A 17,946-nucleotide genomic window follows, 5' to 3' on the forward strand; every position below is an offset into this window, starting at 1 on the left:
GAAGCAGCCGACATGTCCAGCTCCTAGGTTCAAGGCGGCCAGGCTGTGACATTATATAATTAATATATGATCATGTAGATCATTGTTTTATTATTATTATGTTGTACTGTTATATAATTGCAACAAATCTTGTACAAAGTGTGTCAAGTTAGGGGTCAATGGAAAAGTTATGATTTGCTGAATATTCTTATATTATGTACCTGTATTACTACATGTTTGTTCCTGTGGTAACACCCACAAGGTATTTAGCCAGCACACTGTGAAGGAACTATTCGAGTTGAATGGCCCATCAAAGAACAGAGAACTCACAGTGGGCCATGGAAAACGCCTGTCCATGCCTGATGGATTTTCCTTGAATGTTCTAACTGAAGTATGGGTAATGGCCTCTGCTATGACTAAGCGAAGCAGGCATTGATATGTGATTTGCCCATGTGACTCCAAACCCTACTTGTTACCTGTAATTTTCCACAAACTAGAACAATGGGTTTCCCCTCACTTGGCAGAAGCTATAAAAGGCCCTGGAAAGATTTTCATTTTGCCTCTCCTGCTCAAACTTCTGGAATATGGACTTACACTAATGGGAGCATTCTAATCAATGGACTGAGGACCTTCCAATGATTTGGAAGCAGCCAGAGACTTAACAAGCCATCAGTTTATTCCATCACTGTTAGAAGTCTGATCCAAGAACTTTGCAGTTACTGCATGTATTTGATTCTTTTAACCAAATTTAACTTTCAGCTCTTTCTTTCATTTTATAAATAAACCTTTAGATTTTAGACACTAAAGGACTGGAAACAGCGTGTTTATTGGCAGGGCCGGCTCTGGCTTTTTTGCCGCCACAAGCAAAAAACAAACAAACAAACCTGCGCGGGGGCCGGAGCAGCAAAGGGCGGAAGGGGTGGGGGGGACGACAAACCTGCCGCTCGGCCGGGGTGGCGAAGGGACGGGGGAGAACAAACCTGCCAGCCAGCCTGAACAGCAAAGGGGGCGGGGGCAGGAAAACAACCTGCTGGCCAGCCGGAGCGGCAAAGGGCGGGTGGGGGGGGGGAGGAAACCTGCCGGCCGGTCGTTGCGACGAAGGAGGGAGGGTGGGAAACAAACCTGCCAGCCGGAGCAGCAAAGGGCGGGTGGGTGCAAAACAAACTGCCCGGCTGGCGGGAGCGGCGAAGGGAAGAAAAAACAAAACAAAAAAAATCCCTGCGGGGCGGCGGGAGCATGGGGACTCCCAGCCCTGCAGACCCCGGGCAGCGGAATGCACACCCCAGCTGGGGGGCGGGGAGAGAAGGGGGGTGGCCAGGGCTTCCTTAAGCGAGGTGCTTGCCATGCGGCCCCTCCCACCGCGCCGCCTGCTGGGAGGGCTCCGCTCCGGGGGGCAGGCAGGGAAGGACGCGGTCTGGGTGCCGGGCTTGCTGTAGACCTGACACCGCTCCCAGCACTCCCCTCCTCTGTGCCACCGCCCCCTACAGGGCGGCAGGAGCAGCAAACCAAAAAGAAAAAAACCTGCAAGGGCGGAGGAAGGAAGCGCAAAAAAAAAAAAAAAACAAAGATTCGGCGGGATGCCGCCCCTTGGAATCTGCCGCCCCAAGCACCAGCTTGTTCGGCTGGTGCCTGGAGCCAGCCCTGTTTATTGGGTAAGATCTGAGTTATGTATTGACCTGGGTGTGTGGCTGGTCCTTTGAGATCAGAAGAACCCTTCGGTTGATGAAATTGGTTTTAAATAACCACTCATCATTAAGCTTAGTGTTTTTGGTGGTGATACAAGGACTGGAATACCTAAGGAAACTGCTTTTCTGACTTTTTGTTAGACAGAGTGGTGAAACAAAAGTTTACCTTTGTTGCTAGTCTGGCATATTTTATGGGAGAATAACCACCAGTTTTGGGGTGTGTCTGGCCTATTTCTGAATTTGTCCTGAATTTGGTATTCTCAGTTGTGACTGAGGCACGGTGACAGCCGGCTCTGTGCACTGCCCCTGCCTGCAGGCACTATCCCTGCAGTGCTCATTGGCTGCAGTTCTTGACCAATCGGAGCTGTGGAGTCAACATTCTGGACGGAAGCAGTGCGCAGAGACCCCTGACTGTCCCTGCGCCTAGGAGACAGAGGGACTTTCCGGTCACTTCTGGGAGTCGCTCATAGCCAGGGCAGGCAGGGAGCCTGCCTTAGCCCCACTGCACTGCCCACCAGACTTTTAGCAACCTATTAAAAGCTCATGGATGGCTTGTAATAGCTGCCAGGAGATAGAGGCCAATTCTGGGAGATTCCAAGACAATCCAGGAGGGTTGGCAACCCTAGTTGTTACCCAGGCTCTAGAGGTAACAACTCCTGAAGATATCTCCTAGCTAATCCTAACAGAGAGAAGTGCTGTCTCTAGCAATGCAGATGTGGAGGAAATAGAAGTGTTTTGTTATTGTAGTTGAAGTCACCCTTTGTAATGCTTCCAATGTGTATAAAATGAAAGGAGTGTTTAATGTGAGACAGGTGCCGAAAATTTACTCTTTTTGAATAAAAACACCACATCGTGTACCCTATAGTGATTCTCATCCAGATGTATATTTAGTTTCTAATTTAGACCTGTTCCACCAGATTAAAGAAATAAACTGAGCATGTTTGGGGAAGTCATTATTCACTAGCACTTCTGAGATTTTGGATGGTTTGGAAAAGGATTCTTCTCCAGAGAAATGTAAATTTCCCCTCATCAAGACCAAGGATTTGGCAAGAACTCAGGTAAAAACAGCAGGCACCCAATAGTTGTTTTTCACCATAGAAATGAAAGCTGCTGTGGGCTTTTACGATCCAAGAAAAACTGTGTTTAGAACACAACTCCCTAGTTCAGTGCCATTGATTAGAGTCCCAAAGGATGCAGTGGTTAGATTTAAATTGTCCTTTACCATTTGAATCCAAAGTTTCACAAGGCAAAGTGGAGTATCAACTCTTTTTCTGAGGACAATCCTTCCGCATGGATCCCAAACTGGCTGCACTGTTGGACAATAAGGACTTTCCTTCTGTGCAAGTGATGGTAACCCATGTGTCAAGCTCCAAGTTCAGACTGCAGGATATCTGAATGTTGAGTCCTGATTCTGTGCTTTAGTCTCTTAGTTTTGTTCTTGTGTTTTATGCCTTTGCATCACGTCTCCATCTCCAGCTACTTTGACAGATAAAAAGTATGAAAATAGAATAGAGATGGGTTTACTCATGTTGCAAGCCTTCCCATGTAGTTTGAGACCTCTTCCACCAACAATTATGGCAGAAAAGCCAGAGATAAATTAACTTCCAGAAATGGAAGGCACCTATATAGGTGTAAACTGCAAGTTTACAGAAGGGTTCACTTGGCTGAAATGGAATTAAAGGAAAATACCATATATTGTAAGATTTTGTAATCTTGGATTATGTTATTGTTACCAGTGACAATGAAATTAAACATGAAGTTCATTATTTGTTAATGAGCAAGAGACTAATTGTGTGATAATTTTTATCTTTCCAATATATTTCTGATTATATTTCTCTTTTCATTAGTAATATAGCAAACAGTAGCCAATCCTTAAAAGCTTATTTTACCCCTTCTTACTAAGGAATGCTGAAATAAAACCGTACTCCAAAGGTTGTGGTGATGGAATATGGGAGAGTAATAATGTGCTTGAGAATACAGATCAGTATTTCAATTATTCAATTATTATTCAATTATTTCTATTTCAAACTGAATTTATTCTGATAAGCTTTAAAGTCAATTTCTGTTAAGAGGATGACTACTTAAGGAGACAGCTATGTAACCTTTTACCCAGTTAGACTGTAAGGGTTACCTAGATTCCCTAGTTCTTGTTAGCAAAGGAAAGACATGACGTCTGTGATGAGATGTCTATATATATATTTATAAGCAAGCTGATGGATGCATGAGGCCATTACTCATTTTTTTGTTTTTTTCTTTTTGTTAAAAATGTCTGCAACCAGTTATTTTTATGGGTAGTCAGACCGCTTTCCTTTTGAAAAAGCCAGATATTAAAGCATAGCTATTGAACCATTAGGCCAGGCTATGGCGCCGTCCTTAAAACGGGCCTTGCTTTTTCTTTCATTTTTATCTTTAGGGTTCACACATCTTCATTGAATGTGGTTTTCATGAACAGATACTTTAAGAAAACTGGTGGATTAGGGAAGAATTTTCCAAAACGATGTTAGCTCAAAGTTGTCCTCATTCCAACTGCATTGGGTCATGTTGTCGGTGTCCAACGCATACTTCACCCTGATTTGCCCAGAAATCTCAGGGGACGCACCCTAAAGTGGAGTAAGCTGGAATTGTCAACCATAAAGACCAAGGTAAAGGCTGAAATCTTCTACCTTTCCAGTCAACAAGCTCTCTAAGAAAGATTGATCCCCTCTGGGGAAGGAAGTCATGTCATCAATGATAGGCTCTGGCAGCCTTTTCCATCTCCTTATGCTTAAGAAAACTCAGCAGTGTGGAGTGCTGGGCCAGCTGCCCAATCACTTGGTTTCTTGACTACAGCTACGAGGGGCGGCTCCAGGCCCCAGCACGCCAAGCGTGTGCTTGGGGCGGCAAGGTGCGGGGGGGTGCTCTGCCAGCACTGCGAGGGCGGCAGGCAGGCTGCCTCCGGCGGTTTGCCTGTGGAGGGTCCGCTGGTCCCGCGGCTTCGGTGGACCTCCCGCAGGCGTGCCAGTGGACCAGTGGACCCTCCGCAGGCAAACCGCCGGAGGCAGCCTGCCTGCCGTGCTTGGGGCGGCAAAATCCCTAGAGTCGCACCTGCCCGCATCAGATCCACCGGACACCTGAGCATGTCCATTTGCTCCCCAATTAGCTTGAGCATGGCATCCTGCCTGCTCTCATCATGCTCCTGCCTGCTCTCATCGCGTTCATTGAACACTTTCCAGGACGCTGCCATTATTTGCCTCCACGCATTAATCTGTGCCCTATCAGTGCGGGAGAAAACATCCTCTGAAAACATGTCGTCCCGAGTGTTTTTTTTTTCTCCTTCTAAGCTGGGACAGCCTCTGGGACGGAGATGATGGGGGGGCATAGAAACATTTGCACTTGCAGGAGGAGAAAAAGGAAGAGTAGAATTAAAAAAGATAAATTTAGAGAACAAATGGGAGAGTGTTTCTCAGTGAAACAAGCAATTCATAGTACATAGCACATGTTCTTTCTGTACAAGGTCGCATTTTGCCTTTTATACTGACTGCCTGCCGGTTTGGTGTGACTGAGGCATCACACGTGGCTGGGCAATAGACTTCAGCTTGCAGGCAGCCATCGTAAGCCCTAAGGGCACACGGGGTTCTGCTTCTTTCACCTTCATTACATGTAGGAATGCTTTCGAACTGCGGCATCCTCCCCCCACTGCGTGGCTCTGATCAGGGATGAGCCCTTTAAGCCAAACGCAAGCAGTCCAGCGTGAACGGACACCTCTGAATGTCTCCTTAAACAAATGTCCCTATTTCAACCAGGTGCCCATGAATGATATCACTCTCGTGAGGCTAACACAGAGAGATAAAGAATGAATGTTGCTTGAATGCACCCAAAACCCAGGAGCTTTTGCTGCCATGCTCTGTGCTGCAATGATTCCAGACTACTTGCTTACTGGCCTGGCAAGTTAAAGTGTCCTACCATGGAGGACGGAATAAGGCAGCCCTACCCAGAAACCTTCTGCAAAGGCTTTCAGAGTACCTCCAGGAGAGCTTCATCCCCAGACATGTTAACAGACTTTTCCAGTAGCTGTACAAGTCTTCAGGGCAAAGGCATCATTAAACACACTTTCTTTTAAACTCTGTATTGTATTTACAAAGGTGCACTCACCAGAAGTGCCTTCTCCGCCATCATGGTCCGGTAGCCCACGTTGGGAGGATGTGGAGGGTATTAGCTCCAGGGTGATGAACAGTTCCTGGCTGCTGGGGAGACAGGGCCGGCTCTACAGTTTTCGCCGCCCCAAGCAGCGCGCCGAATTGCTGCCTTGGGGGGCGGGCAGTCCATGTGCCCTCTGAGACCCCCGATAAGCGGCTTAAGGTGAAATTACTTTACAAACTGAGCTTGATATTAGCTAAGAAATGAGCCCACTACCTGCTTAGTCTTGAGCCTGCATAAATCAGTTAGGCATGAGGCGGTCCCAAGGTTCTTCACTATCATTCGATAGATTTTTATTGTTAATATGCTTCAGATCTTCTGTGCCTAAGCTCAAGGTTGTGCAGAGCACTTCTGATGGCTTGACACATCCCATTCAGTAGAGGGCTAGTTTATTCACCAGACTGGCTCAGACTCTGCAACAGAGGGTGACGGGCAGATGGTGGGCAGACAAAGGAGCACTATATAGTGACTAAAACAGACTCAGGGGCTTCGTAGAGTCCAAGGCCAGAATGGATGATGGCCATCATCAAGTCTGACATTCATTATAACACAGGCCATAGACTTTGTCCTTTTAGAAAAACATACTAATCTTGATTTAAAAATTGTCAGAGAGGAGAATCCTCTCCGGCACTTTGTAAAGGATTATCTCACCATAAAAATGTACGCCATACTTCCAGTCTATATGTGTCTACCTTCAGTTGGTAGCAATTGGCTGAAGTTACACCTTTCTCTGCTAAATTGAAAAGCCCATTATAAAATAGGACTCGCTCGTGTATGATATTATAGACTGTAATTAAGCCATCTTATCACAGGATAAGGTCAGGTTGTGGAGGAATCGAAGTCGATCTGGGGTGGCCTAGCCACCACAGCAGTCCTGGTTACTGGGGTAGCATAGTCTAATGGTCGGGATCAGTACAGCCACCCTTCGGTGAGGGGCCATGGCCCAAAACCTGAGTCACTAGGGCTGCCCTTCTAGGTATGGCAGTGCAGCCTATTGGCCAGAGTCAATGTAACCACCCTTGGCAGCAGGGCAATATGACGTAGTGGCCAGAGTAACTAGAACCACCGTTTGCGGCAGGGAAGTGTTGCCTACTGGCCAGCCCCTCTCCACTGGTTTCCACCTATTCCACAGGGTGACCGCCCAGGGTCTTGTCTTGCCCCAGAGGTTTGTGCCACGAACTCAGTGAAGATCCTTCCAATTCCAAAATGGGCTGAGTCAAAGCCCGGTACCTCAACTGGCTCAACGCTTAGTCCACCTAGGCTACTTCCCACCTGGTCTTCCGCAGCTGGTAGTCTCCTGGATTCTGTGGGCGCTCCGCCATCTCTGGCATTGGGTGGCTGGGCGTCGGCTGCAGCCACAATCCAGCTGGCCGCTGAATCCTGGCACTCTGGCAGTCTCTCTCCAGGAGTCTGCAGTGCACCTCTGCTCCCTTCGGCAGCCATCCCAGACTGAACTGAGCAGTTCTCTTTTATATCCTGGTTCCAGCGGAACCATGGCCAGCAGAGATGAGGGGCATGGCCTCCTCGGCCCACAAAGTATGATTAACCCTGCTGAATCAATGCGGGGTAAGTAAACCTTGTGACACACAGTTTTAGTTTCTGTTTGTTAAACTAAACAGTACCACTGGAAGGCATTTTTTCTAATCCTTTAATCACTGTGGCTCTTCTGTCACTGTCCTCTGCAATTTAGCAACACCCTTTTTGAATTGTGGGCGCTAGAAGTGGACACAGTAGTCCAACGGTAGTCACACAAGTGCCAGTTTTAGAGGTAAAATGTACTCCTATGTGAGATTCCTCTTTTTATACCTCCAAGCTTTAGCTTTTTTGGCCACAACATGCGTTCATGTTCAGCTAATTCTTCACCATGAACCGCAAATGGGCTCAATTCTTTGTGCCAAGAAGCATACATGAACCATGAGAGCTGTTTAACTATCTGATCTTACTGCGTCTCCTTATGTAGACGGAGGCTTTGATGATGGTCTGCTTCAACTGCATAGATGAGACACAGAATTTATGTTCCTGCTAAGTCATTCAATATCATCCAACGGGCACACCTTTTCTACTCCTAATGAGTGCAACTTTCACAGGGCTACTGTATGAACGGCCCTATCACAATATTTCCTGGTAAAGAGCCGAGATTCATAGCTTGCTTTCAGGAGTCTATTCTAATGCGCCTCCCAACTAGACCAGGTAAGCTATTTCCCCAGATACTAATGCATTCTAGGCCAACTCATGCCTGCTGTAACTACACTGGGGCAGACTAGACTTATAGCAGTAATTAATTTAGCTAACTATCCCATGTTCAGCTGCACTTTAGGTGCATTAAAAAACTACAATCCATGTACACGCGGTACAGACAGAATTTCCATGATGTCGTAATATTATAAAGCTATGGGTTTTCGATGTTTTATATGATATGCTGTTCCATCCAAAAGTACCAACCATGAAATGTCATCATCACAGAGTGCCAGACACATAGCATTTACCATTACAATTTCTGCTAAAAGTTTAGAAAGCCAGCAAAACTCACCTTTAGTGCCTCACATGTCACCCAGTTGCTAGTCACATGACAGTAGAACGGAAGAATTTTAACACAGAATTGCGAGTCACCCATTTACGTCTCCCTTCCGCGTCTTGTGTCACAAAAGGCTTTTTTCTCTTTTATAGCTCTCACTCTTTTTTCAAGTACAATAATTTGAAGACTTTTTTCCTCCATTCTTTGTACCTCTTAATTAGAGCTGTTTGCAAAGGCAGTTTAATTTAAAAATCTTTATTTTTAATTTGTTTACATTGCTAAGTATCAAAATCATTTTTAACTTTCAAAAAAAAAATTCAGCCTCCTCTTTAGCAGCTCAAAAATACTAGCTGCATACTTCCTGTTAAAAATTGTCATTGACATTTTTCAGATTTGTTTTTAATCAAATTTGGGGAAAAAATTATGAATATAAATATAATTAAGAAAATATTTCAATCAGCTCTCTTCTGAATGACTCGCGTCCTTTGCAATTGTTGTTTATTTAACCCTAACACTGTATGATTTCCTGTTGAGTGAGATTGTCTGAAAGCTGTTCAGTGCCCCTAACAGCCGTTGGTTTTACTGGGATTTGAAGGTAGTGGGGAACACATGGGGATGGGGTAGTGGGTGTTTGAGTGGAGGTGGAGGGACACGTGGTTGGGGGGGGTGCAAGGACCTCTTCGGGGGTAGGAAGACATGGAGACGGGCAGATGTGTCTTACTGAATGGGAGAGATTAGGGGATTCTTCTGATTACCACTGATAGTAGAAATTGGTGCTGGCATCTTTAGTTCACTAGCCAGTAAAGATTCTGCAGGCGCCAAACACTGTGAGAAGTAGACCTGGGACTCATGTAAAGCCTCTTCCTTCCGTCCTCCAGGTTTGTTTCTTGAACTACCCAATGTGTTTGGGGGAAATCGTAATGAAGAAAATTTGCTCCTTTCAAGTAGAGCCCCCCCCACATAAAATAATCTGCCTCTTTACTGTCCATTTATGCGTTTTGACAGCATACAGAATAATAATTGAGGGCCAAAATTTTCAGAACTGCCTAAACTTAAGCTTCTAAATCCATGATAAGGCACCAGTGCCCTGATTCACCATCCTAATCAAATCCTTAACTCTAACCCGACAAATAGACTTGTTTAAGGATTTTGCTTAGTCAAGGCCTCATTTTCAAAAATCCTGAGCACCCAGATGTACCTATTGGCTATGCTCAGAACTTTTGCGGGCTCAGTAGCTCTTGAAAATCAGGCCACTTTCTTACCCCTCAGTATGAATTTAGAAGCCTAACTTTAGGTCCCCTGTTTTGACCTTTCCTGCAGAGGTCATTAAGGAATTTCCTCCCATGCACAATTGGCTAGATGTACGCTGTGAGTATGGTGTGGGGGGCTTCCCCCCAACCTTCATCTGAAGCATCGGGGATTGACCATAGCAGATGGGACACCTGGTAGGTAATGGGACACCTGCTATAGTAATAGTGTAGGTTTAGGAGCACGAGTGTTGCTAAGAAATGTGACCGCACGCTTTGTTATCCTGCATTTAAGATATTAGCAGAGCTTCATGCAGCGAGATAGAGGCGAAGTCCTTCTGCATTTTTTGTTCTAATTTCCTCTCTCGCTGATGGAGTCCACAGCTAGATGTTGGCTCCATGGATGCAGAAAGCACAAAATGAGGACCCAGAATAAACACAAAACAACTGGGAGAAAAGGAAGACCTTCAGCTTAACATTCACTAGAAACTCAGGTCCAGAGGCTGTAGACAAACTCCTCAACTGGTGTAACTCAAACACAGCTAGAGTGAAGTCAACAGAGCGACACTGGTTTACAGCCGCTGAGGTTCTGGGCATATAAGTGGCGAACATTAAAGCTGTGGAAGCAAGAGATAAGGATCAAGGGAATTTGAACACAGCTATCTTAACTTTTAGGAATAAGAGTAAGAATCAGGCGAACACTACCTTTAATAACGCGAGATTTCTGGTAGTGCTTGAGGCACGTGGAAAGCGAGTAAGAGCTACTGTTTTTTTGACCTTGTGTTACATAAGACTGGAATGCAGACTGTAGCAGGAACTGCTGACAAAAGTAAGCTATCAGAAGGAATTTGTATAAACAAGATGCGGTTGTTGATCATTATTGTCTGTAACAAAACGCATAAATGCTTGCCCTACCTGTTTATCTAACGGAGGCCTGCCTGGGACTGTCTGAGTGTACTCTCCCCTTGCAGGTATCAGGAAAATAAATTGTCTCTGACTTGTTGCAATCAAACTGAGCGTAAAGAGACTGTTTTCTTCCACACAACTAAGCTATAGTTTTTAAATGTGTGTGTGAATATAGAATGGATATTAGAGAATACAATGGTTTACTTTAGCTCTGTCTGTTACCTCCTGCTCACTCACAAATGTATTCATCTTTAAATCTTTCCTCAAGACCTCCTGCAGTCCTTTCTTCAAAGAGCTCCAGTTGGCCTTTCAGTCTGTCATGTCCAGGCTAGCCAGTCAAGCCTATGCAAGCACTATGCCAGCCACGGGACTGTGGCCTACCCCCATAAGCTGCTGATGACCAGGTAGGTGCTTTAATTACATGGCTTCTCTCACTTTGCTGGAAAGGAGTATGGTCAAGAGCCTCAAAGGTATTTAGGCTCCTAACTCGCACGGAAATCAAGGGGAGCATTTTACAAACTTGTTTTCTAACTCTCTGCTTCAAGTAGCTATTATAAACAGACAATTATATCTTTTTTCATCACATCACAAATAGGTGAGAGAGGAAAACGCAATTTATTAAAGTGATTTTTTTAAGCAGGTTCTTATATGGAAAAAATTAAAAATCCAGACCTCTATAGATGACTCTGCTCAGCTGTATGCCCTATGGCTTTAAGCAGAATGGCAAGAATATTACTTCACTTTTTTTAACCGTTTCTCAATAAATGACTACTCAAAGTATCTGCTTCCACCTAGTGGTGTGGGTTTGTAAAGCCTGTGTACTTTATATTCCCTGTTTTAGATATCTTTGCCTAAGGGATAAAAACACATCAGAATCTACTGAGACAATTCACACTTCTGCATAAAGACACACTTTCCCAAGTCAGCAGAGTTTCTGGACCCCCCCCCCCCCCAAGTGGTTCCTCCTCTAGTCCTGAGTCAACCTCTGCCAAAAGTAACTCTCCATTTTAATAAAGGCTCTTGTAACTGCTTACGTGAACTGTTCCGTTCTTTAGTTGACTACTACGCAGGCTCTTTTCTTCCTGGCAAACTTGAATTTTGATTTTCTACGTCATGGCCAATCTTTATTACCTCTCGATAAAGTGAATATGCCAAGCCCTGAGCGGACATGCCGTCTTATTTTTTCTCTCCTGATTCGGCAATCATAGCGCTGCGGATTAAACGCCCATTTACGTTATTTTTAATGATGACCTCCAGTCCTTTATTTCATCTGTCAGGAGGTTCAAAGAGAGCAGCTCTACTTCACTAAACACCGTTGCTCTGACTTTGGAGTCCCTTGTAGAATGTGTGCAACTGCCGTAGGTGTCTCAGCTGGCTGCTCATTCCAGAGGAAAGAGGCTCTGTCCTGTTAAATTAAGATCAGGAATGGCACATAGATTTGGGCTAAAAAGTACATTTTATTTTGACTCTATATTCTTATTTCTCAAAAGGAACAGTACAACAAAGATAAAAACATTGTGAATAAACAATATAGATATTGATGAATCTTGTATGACATAGGACAGCTACTCTTCTACTATACGGATGGACATGATAAAAAGACAGGCCTAACTGAGAGACTGTACTCAGTTAGGCCAAATGCTGCTCCTCGATTACATGGGTATGTTCCCTCTGACTAGGGCCCAGATCTGTGTAAAGAAGAGTAAATCTTGTCCCGAGGGAGTAGCTAACAACTTCCAATTGTTTTTATTTTTGCTGTCTTCCAGCAGATGGTGGTACAAGTCAATAGTATTGTTCATGCTGTAGCTATAAAACATTTCCTTCATTTTGGCTGCCGCTATGATAATTTTATATTTATCACCGTCAAACCCTCAGCTAATGTAAGTTATAGCATTTCATTAAAGGCAAAGAGACTGTGCCACCTTACCCCACCTGAGAGCTGATCTTTGCAAATTAACACAAATTAAGCCCCTTATAAATATAAGGGAATAGTGTTTTCTCAAATTGTTATAACTCTGATGTCAAATCATTTCAAGTTTAAATGTGTTTTACAACGATTAACTGGTTCACGTTAACACACCTGGAGGCCCTGATATGGGAAACTTGTTTAAGAAGTGGGGTTGATTCTAAATTATAAAGAGAGTTCCAAATAAAAACCACAGTCCAGGAAAGCAGCCCTGCTTATCATAGCACATGACTGCTATAAACAAATTCTTAGCATTTGGCTCGTAGAGCATGGTCATAATTTTAAAAAATTAATTGACACAGCTGGATACCACCCATATTTGAAACATAAAGTAGCTTAAAACGGATCTAGAATGAAGTGCTATGAGACGGCTTCAGGAAACGTTGTCCTCTTAAGAGTAGATACCAGGTTGCAATATGGTAAAGCAATTTATACAGAGTACATGCTGATTTTGATCATGCAAATTTCCTAAGCACTTTACAGAATATCTAATTGCTTATTTTTAAAGCCTAATCAGAGAAGAAATACAATGATTTGGGCTAATAACTGAATTCTTAGTGTTATGTAACAACAAACACTCTTATTGTCTAGATCTACTGATAGCTAGCTGTGCGCAAACAGAACAGAATGTTCAGTGTTTTAGGGTTCTTTACTGAAACGGGTCTACGCTTTACCTAAGAACATGACAACAAAAGAATTCATAATACTGTCACTTTTGACCTTAGCAAGTCGTGAATATTTGGAGGCTTGTGAGTTGTTTCTAAACTAGGGGGATAAATTGATGATGGAGTCAGGTGGGTTTTTTTATGCAATCCTGTTTATTTACAAAAATGTACACAGAGTTCAATTTCCCTAGTGACAGCAGGAATAGTTTCTTTGCTCACAATTCCAAGCCTCTTTCGATCCAGCAGTCTACCCAAAAATCTCTCTCTCTCGCTCACCTTTTTCTGAGATCTCACTACAACTACTTCTCTGGGCCGCCTTTGTGCTTCTGCGGTGTCACACTCCTCCCCGCTTCCCTTCTATTCCCATTCTCCTGCATTTGCACTCAGATCGCAGTGAAAGCCCCTTTGACTGCATGGCTAAACTCCTATTCCAGCTTGGGTGGTGGCTTCTAATTCCACAAAAGAGATTGATTGTTTTTACATTTCTCCTGAATGAAGGACAACTAGTACGCCCACCACCTGCAATAAGACTACCCCTTTCCCCAGCCTAACTACCTGTTTTCATATTGTTTTTATAAATCTGTATCTTGTACACTTCCACAAAATCTACAGCATTCTTTTATTTTTGATAATCTGAAAGACGATATTGGATTTCAGTTACCCATATGTAAATCTGTGGTAATTCATAAGAATTATTCCATATTTATCCTGGTGGCATAATATGTTAGCAAGTCACTAGCGAAAATATTAAATTTTCTGATAATTATTATAACAGACCTATCACAAGTCAGAGAATTGAGAAGCTCATTTTTGGTTGGAAAATGTTGATGAAAATTAAACATTTTGTGATTTTTTTCCCTCCATTTTCTAACCAGCCCCAAAAAAGAAGCCTAAGGGACAGCTCCAGGAATTTAGTAGCAAGACAATTGTATGGTATTAAAGTGATATGAAGGCTGTTTCTATAGCACTTAATTTCCATCAGATTTATAGTCAACAAGTTAAATAGAGCATGCTTGCAGATATTAGTAAACCCATTGCTAAATGGATATCTTCCAAAGCAATTGACTAGTCCATTACATAGTTATTCCCCACCCTTGCGTCAATCAGTGGTTCAAGGCTATAAGTTGAAGAGTAATATCTATCTCTCTCTCTCTGACTACACTTCAGAGAGTTCAGAAGAGAGCAGGATTTGTTGTACAGTTATTCGAGCCTATCTCTTTAGAACCCAGATTTTGAGGTTGGATAATAATCCATGGTCATGAACATATACATGCAAACACAATGGACATCAGGAGACAACCCAGCAAAATGAACCTCAGGAAAATAACTCATGACCTTTGCCTCCAAAAACACCGAGTACATCAAATGAGTACCTGCACCACTTGCCCTTACTGAGCAAAACACCAGCATCTCTTATGCAACCATTAATTTGAAACCCATGCTTAAGTCCATCCCTCTTCAGCACTGAATGGCACGTAAGCAGGTGCTCAATTGCTTTGCTGAATTGGTGCTATTGTCAGGAGATGGAAATTGCATACATACAAGCAGGTCTGAAGATCAGTATTCGATTCAGTATAGGAGAGTAGAACAGATACAAAGTGGTCAATCTGTTACAAAACTTCTGGGAACAGGAGGCTGGCAGAGCCTTCCTGGACGGAGTGGTCAGAACGGAAATTTGACAATACTTAAGTTATTGCAAGCCTGAAGCTGTTAATAATTACAGGCCTGATTCTGCCTTGCTCATTTACATCAGTTAGTACTTTATTTCATGAATAGTGAAATTATATCTTAGCATACTAAGTCCATATAAGCTAATTCCATGTAAGTGTGATGGCCACCATCTTGGCCGATGTACTGGGGCCCTCCAGAGTTAAGAGCATGAGATGCTACAGCTTAAGCTAAAGAAACAAAATGCTGTAGCTGGAGCCTGTCACAGCTCATCTGCTTTGTGGCTCGGTGGAGACTAGGACCTGTAACACACACTCACCGCTGGATTACAGAAGGCTGGGAAAATCAGGCCCCATGACCGGCTATATACTGTTATTGCCCAAGAAGGATCACCACATTAGGTCTCAGTCTTAATGACCTCTTGTAAAACAACAGATAATGAAAAGATAGTAGCATCCTGCATTGTATTGTGAACATGTCAGATCTCAGAAACCATAACTGGGTCAATGAATACTTAGCTAGGACATCTCCAAGCGCTGTAGACAATGGCAGTGCTATGATGAATTCTACCCATCTGGGTCAATATGGGCTTGGTGACCAACAATGTGTCTGTCAGGGGCAGTGTGCTGCTAAATGTGTCATCTTCCAATGAAAGGTAAATTTCACACCTGTGTGATCAGTAAGGGTCCCATGCTGAATTTTGTAAGTGTGTGTGGTTTTTTACTCCAGTGATTTGGCCAGGGGCCAGATCAGTTAATTACATTTTAATCTAAGTTCAATTAGATAATGTATTCTTCATCATTTCCTACCCAAACTGTTGTGCTACAAAACAGTTGCTGCATCCCATCTCCAAACTGGGCAAGTGACCCCCCTTATCTACATCACAAGGGTGTTGTCAGATTTAAGCTTTCTATATACGATAGGGTTTTTATGTTGCTTTCCCCCTTCCATTCCCCCCCCCAGCATCACCAGAGCATCTACACATGATCATCAACAGAGTCCATAGTGGGCTTAATGTTTCTAAAGTGTTTTGCTGTGTGGATTAAATTGCTACATAGGTACAAAGGGTTATATATTTAAAATACCAAAACAAGAGACCATCACAGTGACCTGGCTAGCTCTAGTGACTGGTTTTATGGAGCCTTTCACCAACAAGTGCTGGATCTAGGGGTGCTGCCAGATCCCCTAGCCTGAAGTGTTTTCCCTCATATACACGGTTTACAGTTTGGTTCAATTGCTCAAACAGCTCCTCCACTATACAAATTGTTCCAACACCCCAGCTTTCACCTCTAAGTTAATGAGTCATATTATTACCCGAAATTGGGACAGCTAGTAATCTTAGGGGGACTAATGACTCACCAGGATTTGGCAGAAAGCAGCACATTTATTATACTGAGAGCTAATCTCAAAAGAAGGTGCGGCGTCACACTCTCACTCGCATACTCATGCTCCCGGGACAGGCACGGCACTGGATATGTCAGTCTCCTTCAAGGTCAATGTCCCACAGTGGAGCGATAGATGGTGCGATAAAGGTAAGTCTTCCTGATGGATTATGGAATGCAACCCAGCGAACCACTGGCCAGGCGGTCCGGGTGAAGGGACTTCACAGGCGGTACAAGCTGTGAGTGCACTCCTGAGCACATGGCTCCTTCCCCTTTTAAGGATCTGCTCCTCATGGAGATGACTAGAGATGGCCTCATCTGGTTGGTCACAATCCACCTTGGACAGTGTCCATGCACTGAGTGGCTGACGGCTGCCTAATTAGAGTCCCAGACACCTTGCCTAGCTGGCAGCTCTTCTGCTCTTCCAGCTGTTTAAGCAGCCCATTCATCGCACAAGCATTCCAGCAGGGAGGGGGAAAGCCACTTCACAGGTATTCAAAGAGGAAGAGGAGATAAAAGGTGGTGTTGTTCTAGCTTTTGTATCAGAATTGCTAAGGCATAAAACCTCCTTTTCATCCCTAAGCATCTTTACAGAAAGAAGGAGCAGTTCAGCATTGTTATTCATTCATGGCTTTGTTCCTTCCTTAAGCCCAGCCTGGTCATGTCTTTGCATAACAGCTAGCTGATGGTCAGATCTAGCTTGGCTTGACCTTGGCTGTGTGCACTTTCTTTGGCATCCCATCATCTGTTTGTCTTCTGCAGTATCCCGAGGTGTAGCAGAGCCGGAACAGCATTCCAGCACTTTTGGTGCACAGAGGATGCTATTTCTCTTTCAAAATGGCACCCTCCTCACAGCATCAGCTCACACTTCCTATACATGCAAGATCATGCCACAGGGAAGACACCATTTTGTAGAGCCAAATGGCATCCTCCACATGTTTGTGCGAGGTCACACTAGGGGGGGCGTTCCAGTAGTCTATAGCCATTCAGAACTATACCACCAGCCCATTCAGGACTTCCTCCAGCCTTCCGATGTCTGTTTCATTTAACACAGTTGCTCCCAGGCCATAGACTAATGTTGTTAGTACACCGCTTTGACAAATTTTCACTTTGTTACTAAACATTATTTTTATCAGTCCATAATGTCATCAGTTTCTGTACAGCACTCATAGTTAAGGCACACCTCCTTTTAACTTCCATTGGCACTAATCAAACTTCCTGGGGCCATACAAAATTTTACTGACTCTATGACTCTGTTTCAGTACTATCTGGTGTTCCTTTTCCAACATGCAACCACGTATCTTCTTGGAATTTATTGTAAAACCAAGTTGACTACACCAATTCTCCATGACAGAGAAGAGAATATCTTACATCATTTGACTTGAGCCAGCTGCTTAAATTTTCTACCAATGAATTTTAGTACATAGCTTATATAATTGCAGTTATCGTATCTGGAACTCCATATAACTTTGCTACTTTCCATAATTCATCCCTCCAAACTGAATCAAATGCTTGTAAAGTCAACAAAACTGCAAATATCTTTAATCCCCATTCTCATTTCCCCCCACCATTAACTATCTGAGCATGAATGTCTGATTAATGCAACTTTGGCCTAGTCTAAACCATGCTGTTCCTTGTCTACTACTGCCTCTAAAATTGGCTTTAATCTGCTAATAACTGCTTTCATCGTGATTTTTCCCAGTACTCACAATAAGCTTACAACACTATAATTAACTCGTTTCTTCATGATTGTCTAC

The 17,946-nt window shown here is 43.7% G+C and overlaps 1 long non-coding RNA gene across 1 annotated transcript; it reads left to right on the plus strand.

Moving 5' to 3' along the window:
* The first annotated feature begins 4,206 nt into the window (after positions 1–4,206).
* On the plus strand, positions 4,207–11,456 carry LOC120386729. The gene is made up of 3 exons (XR_005589884.1): positions 4,207–4,306; positions 10,777–10,912; positions 11,350–11,456. It is a non-coding gene; the product is annotated as an uncharacterized LOC120386729 (long non-coding RNA).
* Positions 11,457–17,946: the final 6,490 nt, after the last annotated feature.

This window comes from Mauremys reevesii, linkage group 19 (genome assembly GCF_016161935.1).
Source record: "Mauremys reevesii isolate NIE-2019 linkage group 19, ASM1616193v1, whole genome shotgun sequence".
NCBI lineage: Eukaryota > Metazoa > Chordata > Testudines > Geoemydidae > Mauremys > Mauremys reevesii.